The sequence below is a fragment of the Poromitra crassiceps genome (genome assembly GCF_964638095.1).
Source record: "Poromitra crassiceps genome assembly, chromosome: 7".
Classification (NCBI taxonomy): Eukaryota; Metazoa; Chordata; class Actinopteri; order Beryciformes; family Melamphaidae; genus Poromitra; species Poromitra crassiceps.
The window spans coordinates 37,530,168-37,543,475 of record NC_139628.1 but is presented as its reverse complement, the minus strand read 5'-3'; the positions used below and the strand labels follow the sequence as shown (position 1 = coordinate 37,543,475).

Here is a 13,308-nt window from a genome sequence, read left to right as displayed (position 1 = left end):
TTTGGATTGTGCAATAAAGCAGGCCTGCTTGGTACTTTCGGTGGATGGTTGTAAAGATAACGGAGAATCCGCCCCGCCCCCATACCAGAATAAGAGTTAATTGAGCCAGACTCTCTCCTGAAACCAAGTGTGGAGAATAGGGATAGTCTGGCAAGGCTCGGGCAACAAACGACACATAGGGGGCAGCAATAGTCATATCATGAAATCAGCGTTGGTCATTCCTTCGTATTTTCTTCCACCTCCTCATAGGACACACCGTCGTCTGCCCTGGAGTTGGGGACCCAGAGCCCCGACTCTATACATCTCGTCATGTGGCCCTTTGCCTCCGTGGGGTCCATCTTGCTCATGACGTCCTGTAACATTCGGATGTCCTCGTCATCAAAGCATTTCTGCATCTCGACAGGGAGCGACTTGTACACGTCAACAGGATCGAGCCCTCCGGGCCCCAAGCGCTTCTGCCGCTCACGCTCTTTGTGCTCCTCGAAGCGGATTTGAACCCTGCCGCAAACTCGCTCCTTGAATGAATTCAGCTCATCATTGAAAGCCTCCTGATGCTGCTGGTCTGCCATATTAAATCTGGTGAAGAATTGACAAATGCAGGCGCGAATGTCAACCCTGAGGCCTTTTGCCAGCTCCAGAATGAACTGGATGACTATGGTCTGATGGGCCACTTGCTCCATCGGTGCGTGTTTCTTCTCAACTCCCAGGTCAACGCACATGCTGACCAGGTAGTTGGCAGTCTCCTCACATACTAGATGAGGGTTGTCAGAGAGGTACTTATAACTCTCATCAGAACGTCGCATCATGCCAAAATGTTTGATCTCCTTCTCATACTTCTCCACAAAGGTTTTGTGCTTTTGCTCTTTCTCCTCCTCTGTGTCTTTGCTGGGGTCGGGCTTGACATTCACAACGCTCTTGCTGAAGCCCTCCTTGCTGAGCGTGTCCACGTTCCACGGCATCTTCTTCTCTTCCCGCCGGTGCTCGTCCAGTTTCTTCTCACAATCTCCTTCTTCTTTTTTCAGTTTCTTCTCCTCAGCCTGGGCCTTGCTCAACTCTGCTTTGGCGTCATCCGTTGCTGAATTGGCCAGTTCTCCTGTTTTCTTCTGTGCATCTGCCAGCTTATGCTTGGCCTCAGCAAGTGCCTTCTCCAAGTCTTCCCCCTTCTTCTGAAATTGTTCCATTCGATCCACATGTGCCTGGTGTCTCCATCTGAAGAGGCTGGGTGTGTCAATGTTTGGGTGGGTGTCATCTTCATCATCTGAGACCTCAATGTGGTCCCACACGCTGTAGTCTATTCTAGACATTATTGCTAGCAAGATGTCAGACAATTAAACATACAGACATCACTGCTGACATCACTGGTGACATCACTTACTGAAGACATCACAATTGCTCGAGTGACATCAGTGGATGACATCAATTGTAACTCAGAATCTCAGAATTCTGACTTTATTCTCTTGTACCTGTTCCCTGTATCTGTTGCCTGTTACCTGTATCTGTTGCCTGTTGCTGTTGCCTGTTGCTTGTCTTTTGTTTCACTGTTAAGCGTCTTTGGGTTTTGAAAAGCGCTATATAAAATAAATGAATTATTATTATTATTATTATATAGAAAGCCTTGTAAATGATTCACACATCATTTATAACAGGTGAGGAACACTTTGAAGTTTGTAGTGCCGTGCTTTTTACTAAAAGTTTAGAGATGACGTACAACACATTTGTGATACGTTATCATAGCACTTATGAATAATCTCCAAATGTAAATGAATGTTTTGTATATGATTATTCATCATTAACTAAAGGCTTATAAATGACTTATGACTTTTACCAAAAAAATGATTTACTTGTTGCCCTTTAACCAAATTAAGTAAGGACTATGGTGACACATTAGCAGCAGGTCTTGATCTAGCACCTACGCAGTGACACGCATGAAGCACAAAATGGATTGAACCGACAGCGAGCATTTAAGCCCAAGCAAGCTCTCGCTGATAAATTAACATGCTTGCATGGTATCTCACAAACAAAGGCTAGGTACGATAGCCCCATAAATAAGCTAATACAATGTTAATGCCAACATGGATGTTTTTAACATTGATTTATTGCATGTGTTTAAGGCTGTTCCGTTCAGACTGGCTTTGAAATATAGACGTTCGTTCACCCAGGTATATTTGTCAGGATACGACGTTGAGTTTACACAGAGCAATAAGCTCAGTAAAAACACATTGGACATTGTAAACAGCCATCACTGCCAATATAATTCACCACCAATTCTCATCTGCCATGTGGAGAAACAGTGAAACAAACTCATGCATGTAAAGCAAATGTCCCCATGCACCCGCAAGCCATGCAGCAAAGGCACGTCATTCTCAGTCTCTGTTGCCTTTGTCGTAGCCTTCCCAGGCAAATGATAGCACTGTTAGCGATGGACCATGGTCTTTCCAACTTTCTCTGCTTTGCTGGTCAGTTATCGGGACTTGTGGGTGTGAAAACAGTTGTAGGTAACGCGCACGCACACACATTTACACGCAACTGCCCCAGTGGAGCTCAAGGCCATTCTTCACACAGCCACTGGGCGTGCTGCAGAATCCGATGTGGCCTAGTGGTGCGAGCCGCACGCCGGCACCATTGTCCCATATTAATACGCTATCGACCCACCCAGACAAGCTTTGTCAATGGAAGGTGCCGCTGGACCAGACTTTCTCTGGGCCATATTGATGCAGGGGCACTAGAGGAAAGCAGTAATGGATACATAGTCGGCAATAAGAACCTCGGCCACGCTTGGGGAACACAGGAAGAGGGTATTTTTTGTTTTTTTTTCTCTTCCCATAAACGCTGCTCTTCCAGACACTCGAGGGGTCCCGCGAAGGACCGGCGGGTGCAGTCCCAATCCCAGGCTATAGAAGATGGAGGTCCGCCGAGGGTTAGGGTTGCTATTTCAGTTTCTGCCATGATGGATTATTTCTCTCGCCTCTCCTCCTCTGTCACCAGCCATGCATCTCCACCGCCATAGCGATTTGGCAAATATGAATGTATATGTTTATATTTATGGCTTCAGATATGAAAATGGGTGGGCGTAAGGGGAGGTTTGTCTCAGCAGTTTGTCGTCCCCCTGACGCCTCTCTCTATCTGTAAATATCTCCAGACAGCCATGTCAGGGATTTATGTGAAGGTGATGACGACAGAGCTAGCTGTCCGACTGCTTCAGTCAGCGCCGTATCAGAGCCCGTGTGGAAATAAATGAAACGGATGACAGAAGTTGTGAAAAGAACAGCATGCTGTCTGCATATGTGAGCAGAATAGTTCTGTTGATAACAAGACACTCGCACATATCTGGATGATATCTGGATGTATGTGAATATGGTATAAGCTTCCATGGTACAATTGCTTTTTATATTTGACCATCTATTGAAAGTCATTTGTTAAAGATCATGGTGCAGGTTAGAGACCACTTTGCATTAATATGTTTTTTTTTTTGGGGGGGGGGGTACTCGATTCCTGGGCTCGGCCGCTGCATGGCCTCGCATGCTCTATTGGCATGCACAGCGCACAATTGCTTGAGTGGCCATCACATCATGGAGTGCTAGAGTGATGTCACTGAGTGCACCACAACTGCTCTTATGACATCACTGATGATGTCACATTGCCTATGACATCATCAGTGTGGGACAAAAATGTAAACAGATGAACAGAGCCCACTTACTCCCTTTTATATGATCATGATTTTCATGAGAATCTTGATCTCAAACTTTTTTTTTTTAACAGACGCATCCTATTTTGTGTTTGGGTCCTGCCTTATTATGTATAGTACAGTCGCTGAGCGGGTTTAGTATGTACAGTACAGTCGCTGAGCGGGTTTACTATGTACAGTACAGTCGCTGAGCGGGTTTAGTATGTACAGTACAGTCACTGAGTGGGTTTTGTAGCATTTTCATTTTTACAACCATTTGTGACTTCACCAGTGACCCATAATGTTGGTTTTGTCGCTCTCAAGTGGAACACAAGCAGAGACAGGAGGAAACAAAGGCTTAGCAGTATGGGGAAGGGGGGGGGGGAGCACGGTTAGCAGCTCTGAAAGACAAGGACCTATGTTTCCCCTCCGTTACAACTCTCACAAAATGGCCTGATGCATACATAAGCAGCGGGGTCGCACACAGCTGTCCAGCGTATGACAGTCCCTCACTGCTGCGCCGCGCCCTCACGGGGGAACGTTTGCACGTCGTGGCATGCTGACGAGGACAAGTATTACCGCGCTCCAAGGTTACGAGTCACAACGGTGGAGGATGCGGGGTGGGCGAGCCCCCGCGAGAGCTGACCTAGAGGCTTCAGGTGGGTTACTTCCTCCGCCCCTGCCTCTTCTACTAGATGGATGGATGGATGGATGGATGAAGAGATGGGGGGATGCAGCGGAAAGAGTCGGCAATTTCATCTCCTATCTACCACGTTAGTGCAGCATCAGCAAGCGTGTCATTCCCTAACCTATTTTGGTCTGTAAATACTTTTTTTTTTTTTTTTTTTCGGGGAGGGGGAATCTCCCATATCAGCATGTTTCAATCAGTCTAAACAGAGGTTAGGTCTATTTTTTGAGAGCGGGCAGGTGGCTTGGCGCTCCCATGCGGCGCCACCCACCGGACCTTCCTCTTAATCCGAAAGGCCAATGATGCGTCAGCGTGAGGCATGGGAGGCGCGGCTTAGCGAGGGGGCCGGCTTATCGCGGTGTCAGCCCGCAGCTGTGGCCTCCACGCTGAGAGGTAGCCTCACTGGTGTGTGGGGGAAATAGGCTCACTGGTGTGTGGGGGAAAAGGCTCACTGGTGTGTGGGGGAAAAGGCTCACTGGTGTGTGGGGGAAAGGCTCACTGGTGTGTGGGGGAAAAGGCTCACTGGTGTGTGGGGGAAAAGGATTGGCTTCATCCTGGGATTGCGTGACATCACTGGTGTTTGGCTGATAAACCGGCGATTTGATAAATGTCCCGTAGTGGATCACTATAGTAAAAGGGGGCACTTTAAAGATTGTAGGTGGGGGATGGGGCAATATGAAATGTTATCTTCACCAGGAAAGGCCGTGGAGAACACGTTGGGGATGTACAGTATATTCCAATAAGTGTCAGGATTGAATGGGTCTGCTTGTAGGCCCGTCCCACGAGAATATGGCGCCCAGTGGAATATGTTGAAGTGTTTCCGCACCCAAAATGAATGCAATCAATTTAACGCAATAATTTCCCGCACTGAAGCGTCATTACCATAAAGGCAGATTGATACACTGTCCGGGGCGAAAATGGCGGAGATACAAGGCGAATAAAATCACGCAAACAAGACAGCTCATTAATTTCCCGGCCTGCGCTCGGGCCTAGCGACCTGGGTTTCTCACGCGGCGCCGGGGAAAATTTACTGCTTTGACAGACTAACCAAGCGCGCTCCTCCTAATTTGTATCATCTCAGATTTGTTTTTGTTTTGGCACATCTTTATTTTTTATTGCAAATTACAGAGTGCTCCCGAGTAATCTGGTGGGTGCACTGAATGCTAATGAGCTTCACACAGGACTTACTGTTCTGGGAATACGAGCCGGATGTTTATGATTATTGGAGCTCTTCCTCTCCGTCAATGTTTTCTACTCCCTTTTTCTCCCTCTCTCTTCCTCCCTCTCTCTCTCTCTCTCCCTCCCTCTCTCTCTCTCTCCCTCCCTCTCTCTCTCTCTCTCTCTCTCTCCCTCCCTTTCTCTGATGGGCTTCCTGATCATCGTAAATCTTGAGCCACCAGTCTCCGCAGAGCAAGAGCTCTACTGGTATGTGATATTGTACTGTACCTCACAGGCGCCCCCGATTTTCTGCTTTTATACAGAGGGCCAGGAAAGGTCAATGTATTCTCAGTGGGAAGCGGGAACATAAATTGGCCATAACAGTAGCAAAAGGAATTTAAATATTTAATATTTTGCTGTACACAAAATATGGCAAAATGTGACATGCAAATGCCACAATGCGACATAACCCAACAATTAGCTCCTGTTCGATGCTCTCAGTTCCCACATTTCCAATAAATATTCCCATAGTATCTGCTGGTAAAGGCTTGTTAATTGCTAGTCATGATTGCGGTTTGTTTGACTTTGAATTCCTCCTCATCTGCGTGGTATTGGTAAAACTTTTTTTTAACCTCTCCCCCATAAAGCATGCCACTCTTGCCCTCAGCACCTATCCTCCTATGCATGATCATTCAGTCAGTATGTCGGGGGGAGTTGACATTCAGGCAGTATGTCGGAGTGATTTTATCACTCAGGCAGTATGTCAGGGTGATTTTATCACTCAGGCAGTATGTCAGGGTGATTTTATCATTCAGGCAGTATGTCAGGGTGATTTTATCACTCAGGCAGTATGTCAGGGTGATTTTATCACTCAGGCAGTATGTCGGGGTGATTTTATCACTCAGGCAGTATGTCGGGGTGCTTTTATCACTCAGGCAGTATGTCGGGGTGATTTTATCACTCAGGCAGTATGTCGGGTGATTTTATCACTCAGGCAGTATGTCAGGGTGATTTTATCACTCAGGCAGCATGTCAGGGTGATTTTATCACTCAGGCAGTATGTCAGGGTGATTTTATCACTCAGGCAGTATGTCGGAGTGATTTTATCACTCAGGCAGTATGTCGGGGTGATTTTATCATTCAGGCAGTATGTCGGGGTGATTTTATCACTCAGGCAGTATGTCGGGGTGATTTTATCACTCAGGCAGTATGTCGGGGTGATTTTATCACTCAGGCAGTATGTCGGGGTGATTTTATCATTCAGGCAGTATGTCGGGGTGATTTTATCACTCAGGCAGTATGTCGGGGTGATTTTATCACTCAGGCAGTATGTTGGGGTGATTTTATCATTCAGGCAGTATGTCAGGGTGATTTTATCATTCAGGCAGTATGTTGAGGTGATTTTATCACTCAGGCAGTATGTCAGGGTGATTTTATCACTCAGGCAGCATGTCAGGGTGATTTTATCACTCAGGCAGTATGTCAGGGTGATTTTATCACTCAGGCAGTATGTCGGAGTGATTTTATCACTCAGGCAGTATGTCAGGGTGATTTTATCACTCAGGCAGTATGTCGGGGTGATTTTATCACTCAGGCAGTATGTCGGGGTGATTTTATCACTCAGGCAGTATGTCGGGGTGATTTTATCACTCAGGCAGTATGTCGGGGTGATTTTATCATTCAGGCAGTATGTCGGGGTGATTTTATCACTCAGGCAGTATGTCAGGGTGATTTTATCACTCAGGCAGTATGTCGGGGTGATTTTATCATTCAGGCAGTATGTCAGGGTGATTTTATCACTCAGGCAGTATGTCAGGGTGATTTTATCATTCAGGCAGTATGTTGAGGTGATTTTATCACTCAGGCAGTATGTCAGGGTGATTTTATAATTCAGGCAGTATGTTGAGGTGATTTTATCATTCAGGCAGTATGTCAGGGTGATTTTATCATTCAGGCAGTATGTCGGGGTGATTTTATCATTCAGGCAGTATGTCGGGGTGATTTTATAATTCAGGCAGTATGTTGAGGTGATTTTATCACTCAGGCAGTATGTCAGTGTGATTTTATCATTCAGGCAGTATGTCAGGGTGATTTTATAATTCAGGCAGTATGTTGAGGTGATTTTATCATTCAGGCAGTATGTCAGGGTGATTTTATCACTCAGGCAGTATGTCGGGGTGATTTTATCATTCAGGCAGTATGTCGGGGTGATTTTATAATTCAGGCAGTATGTCAGGGTGATTTTATCATTCAGGCAGTATGTCGGGGTGATTTTATCATTCAGGCAGTATGTCAGGGTGATTTTATAATTCAGGCAGTATGTTGAGGTGATTTTATCACTCAGGCAGTATGTCAGGGTGATTTTATCATTCAGGCAGTATGTCAGGGTGATTTTATAATTCAGGCAGTATGTTGAGGTGATTTTATCATTCAGGCAGTATGTCAGGGTGATTTTATCACTCAGGCAGTATGTCAGGGTGATTTTATCATTCAGGCAGTATGTCGGGGTGATTTTATCATTCAGGCAGTATGTCAGGGTGATTTTATCATTCAGGCAGTATGTCAGGGTGATTTTATCACTCAGGCAGTATGTCAGGGTGATTTTATCACTCAGGCAGTATGTTGGGGTGATTTTATCATTCAGGCAGTATGTCAGGGTGATGTCGGAGTGATTTTATCATTCAGGCAGTATGTTGGGGTGATTTTATCATTCAGGCAGCATGTCGGGGTGATTTTATCGCTCAGGCAGCATGTCGGGGTGATTTTATCGCTCAGGCAGTATGTCGGGGTGATTTTATCACTCAGGCAGTATGTCGGGGTGATTTTATCACTCAGGCAGTATGTCAGGGTGATTTTATCGCTCAGGCAGCATGTCGGGGTGATTTTATCACTCAGGCAGTATGTCGGGGTGATTTTATCACTCAGGCAGTATGTCGGGGTGATTTTATCATTCAAGCAGTATGTTGGGGTGATTTTATCACTCAGGCAGTATGTCGGGGTGATTTTATCGCTCAGGCAGTATGTCGGGGTGATTTTATCGCTCAGGCAGTATGTTGGGGTGATTTTATCACTCAGGCAGTATGTTGGGGTGATTTTATCACTCAGGCAGTATGTCGGGGTGATTTTGTCGCTCAGGCAGTGTATTGGAGTGATTTTATCGCTCAGGCAGTATGTTGGGGTGATTTTATCACTCAGGCAGTATGTCGGGGTGATTTTATCATTCAGGCAGTATGTCGGGGTGATTTTATCGCTCAGGCAGTGTATTGGGGTGATTTTATCGCTCAGGCAGTATGTCGGGGTGATTTTATCGCTCAGGCAGTATGTCGGGGTGATTTTATCACTCAGGCAGTGTATTGGGGTGATTTTATCGCTCAGGCAGTATGTCGGGGTGATTTTATCACTCAGGCAGTGTATTGGGGTGATTTTATCGCTCAGGCAGTATGTCAGGGTGATTTTATCGCTCAGGCAGTGTATTGGGGTGATTTTATCGCTCAGGCAGTATGTCGGGGTGATTTTATCACTCAGGCAGTGTATTGGGGTGATTTTATCGCTCAGGCAGTATGTCAGGGTGATTTTATCGCTCAGGCAGTGTATTGGGGTGATTTTATCGCTCAGGCAGTATGTCGGGGTGATTTTGTCGCTCAGGCAGTATGTCGGGGTGATTTGATCACTCAGTAGGTCGGGGTGTTTTCTAAAAAGGAACACTAATGTCATTAAACCAATGGAGCAGTTTTAAGTGGCGGGGACTAATCGAATGATTCCAAAAACTTGTCAAGGTTATACGGACAGATTCGACACTAAATTAAATTGGACACCGTGGCTGCTTGGAGGGAGTCTGAAAAGCAGGAAATAGAGTTCACCTCACTCACATGCAGCCGGTACAGTAGAGTCATCTCATCTGTGGAAGAAATACAGTTGCTGGCTTCTGGTCTGTTATGATAACTATCTTGCCTGTCATTTTTGTCTATGGTCTATCATTGAACGGCCACTTATTATGTTATGGTTTCCGGCATCAAAGCTGGAAACCATACCATAGTAAGCGACGGAGCGTTTTGGGCTCTCCTTCAGCGGGTGTTGTGTTGGGCCGATTCCTCACCGTGCAGAAGACTGCCGAAACAATCCACAGACAAACACTTGCATTACATACACGGATGAAACATCTACAGGGGTTCGCTTCAATGTCAAAACAATATCGGCAGTTCATGGTTTTTGGTCTGTAATATCTCCTCAGAGTCCAACACTGAATCCTGACGCCGCATGGTCAAGTTAGTCCACTTAAAGTTGAGCTGAAATGAATAATGACTTTTTAACTATTTTAGATCACATCCCTGGTCATACAGTGCACCTATTTAACGATGTATGCAGAAAAAAACAAACCATTTCTTTGGATTTTTACATCAAACTTCAACTTCATAACGAAATCTACAGTGTGCTTACGTCAGCATGTACTATCAAATTTCAACCAATAATTATCATGACATGATAGCTGTTAATCAATCTTCATGGCTAGAAGAAAATTCCAAGCAGGCAATGTTAATATAACTTAGCCAATAAGCATGAGTAAAGCGAACGGCAATGTCTTCATTTAATGTAGATTCAAAGGATATGCAATTAGCTCGTTAACTCATATTCCAGGAATATCGCGGCTCGTGGGGCGCTTCAAGACCGGCAGCCAGCCCTCTCCCTCGGCTTGGACTAGGGATGGGCATCGAATTTCGAATTTTCGAATAATCGTTGTTATTATCAAGGTCGACTTTTATTATTGAAATTCGAAATTCGAAAAAAAAAAAAAAAAAAAAAAAAAAAAAAAAATTTTTAGTGAAATGTTGCATTGTCTCCCCTGATTCTAAGTATAGTCAAATCGCTTGGTTTGAGCAAGTAAAACAATTTTTATAAGCATTTTAAGCAAGGTTTATGGAAAAATGAATGGCGGATGAAATCCCATGAAGAGGGAGAGGGGGTGACTTTGGCACCCCTTTGGCACTCAGACCTGAGCCTACTAAATATTTAATGAACCACTCATGATTGTCAAAACTGTTTTTTATTTTCGAAAATGTCAATGTCATGTAACATGTTCTTTACTTCAGTGGTGCAATGCTTGTTTGAGCTAAAAATCCACAGCAGAAGCTTTTTATATTAATTAATAAAGCCGTAGACTTAGAATCAGGGGAGACAATGCAACATTTCACTCACCAAAAAAAAAAAAAAAAAAAAAAAAGATTTTTTTTTTTACATTTTTTTTTTTTTTTTCGAATTTCGAATTAAATTCGAATTTGGCCAGCGAATTTCGAATAGTGTTTTTGCTAGAAATGCCCATCCCTAGCTTGGACACGGCTGTTTTTGCACGGGGGAGACCGTGAGGCGGTTCTCTGTGAACCAACCAGCGAGCACACAGTCCTGTATTTATATTATATATTGGATTTTTAACATAGACATGTTATTAAAACATGACCGGTAGGTTTCAGAACCCATGACGTGACGCTCAGTTCATTCACACGAAATGGCAGCTATGACTGACAGTTAAACTAACCAATGCCTGCTCATGACGCAACCAAATGCATCAAGCCCCTCCAGGGGCGGACTGGGACCAGGCCAACACATGCGGACACACATGAAACACACGAAAAATGTGGGCCGTTTGAAGCAAGATTTGGTGAATATAATGCTAACGTGATGTTACATGTCACCTATTTGTTCACTAATATAATTCAACATTGCCTAGATAACTGCAAGTATAATATGAAGACGTAAAAACAAAAACATGCCTCTGTACAAAAGCTTCACAGCAAACTTCATTTTTTTGGAAGAGTGCAGTGTCCTGTCTTGGCTTGTCTGAGGTTAAATGCAAATACAAAAAATCAAACTGCTTCATCTCCACTTTAAACTGTATTGTGCAGTCCTACTGATAATCCGATAAAGCACATTAATATGAAAAGCAATCCAACCCATAATTTCAGTTTAGCCACTACTGTTTACATTTGACCAATGGGATTTTTATATAGCCTAATATAAATACATAAATAAATAAATAAATAAATAAATAAATAAATAAATACAAATTAGTGTTAATTTAATTTCTCTCGAATATTCTAGAGGAAATAGACAATTGTCTACCACTGATATTGTATTTTAGGCCAAGACACAACATAGGCTCCTTGCTTTCCACCTCTCTGCACCTCTTTTCTTCTCCATTTTGCCACCATTGAACAGCAAGCCCCGCCCACCTGCACTGGGGTCTCAGCAGCTTCTGACTGGAAAAGTTAACTCATTCCTCCCTGCCTGGCTGCCTACAGCCTGCTTGCCTGCAATCTGCGCAACTAGGAACACTTATACATACTGGCCTGCTGGTCAGTGAGTGATTTTTTTTTTTTTGCAGGCCATGCCAGGCCAGGCCACCGGGCATCTGCCCGAAGCGCCCAATGGTGCACTCCGCGCCTGCGCCCCATGGTGCAGTCCGCGCCTGCGCCCCTCTCTTCACACCGAAACATTCCCATACTTCCACTGAAAATATTCTCCCTCCCTTTCCATCTTAGTCCTTATTTCTTCTCATAGTAATTCTGTCATAGTAATTCTGGATACATGATTGTTCGAGGGACACAAACATAGTCGTTACATTTATTCCAGGGCCCTTGCACTCCTTAGCAACTCCCTAATAATGGCTGCTCGTAATGTCGGTGACCAAACACATTTAAACAAATTCTCCCGCTGCACTCATTGTCTGCATGAAACGTGAGCTCAATGCCAAGTATGTCAGTACAGCACTCAAACGTTCTCCTCTGATGTGTCGGATGGGTTTCTCAGCTCAAGTTCCATTTCTCAGTTCTTTTCCGTCTGTCACCATTTTAAAATGAGAACCGTCGCTATAAGATTTGAATTTCAATCCTTTCCTAAAGCTTATCATCGGCGGCGATGGAGTACGCCGCCGCCGGACCTGCGAGTGTGAAAAAAGGTATGGTACACCAGGTGACATCACCAAACGAAGCGGACACGCTTTTCAGATTAGCGCGGGCGATTAGGCCTTTCTGAATTGGTAATCTGTGGAAAAACAAACGGTTGTACAGTACGGGATTGTCATGCGGGGAGTAATCAGGACTAAGCCAAGGTTTGTTTGAATGAGATACAAAAGGTCCTGGTGCCACGTTACTCCATCTGCATGCGTGTGTATGTGTGTGTGTATGTGCATACATGTGTGTGTATGTGCATGTGTGTGGGTGCGTGTGTCATTGCACTTGCACACATCGTTGGTATGCATAGAAATGTGACTGATGACTTTCATTAACGGGAGTGAACAAGGATTAGGGCACCCTTCGGTGTTGCCTGCTTTCACCTTTACTTTACCCTAATGATTTTCTCCCTTCCTCCTTACCTCAAGGTTGACCCTGTCACTCCTCTTTCTTTCTTTCTTTCTTTCTTTCTTCCCTCTCTCACATGCAGTATAACTTTCTTACCAAACTCTCACACACACGTGCACGCACGCCCACACCAATGCACACACGCAGACTGATTTAGCAGGGGTCCAAAAAAGGCATGCTGTGCGCGTGTGTTTCTGTTAGCTAAACAAAACCTGGCTCCTTTTATTATCAATGAAGCATAACGGAATCAATTTATAAACAGCCTTATCTGCTCACAGGAACAGCCGCGAGCCCAGGAGCGATTAACTCCACCGGCCCGTTAACTCTTTGCATACAAAACCAGCGTCACTAAGCTATTTAAGCGATAGCGAAAGGTGTGTTGGAGCTGGAGACTGAACTTCATTTGTCCTTTCAAGTGTATGTGTGTGAAAATAGACCCTTTTCAC

General features: G+C 44.7%; 1 pseudogene across 1 annotated transcript; it reads right to left on the bottom strand.

Annotated features, from left to right (window-relative positions):
• Nucleotides 1-215: 215 nt before the first annotated feature.
• Nucleotides 216-1,304, bottom strand: LOC310779581 (hsp90 co-chaperone Cdc37 pseudogene; annotated as a pseudogene). Its single transcript has one exon. The product of its transcript is annotated as a hsp90 co-chaperone Cdc37 pseudogene (transcript).
• Between the last annotated feature and the right edge of the window lie 12,004 nt (nucleotides 1,305-13,308).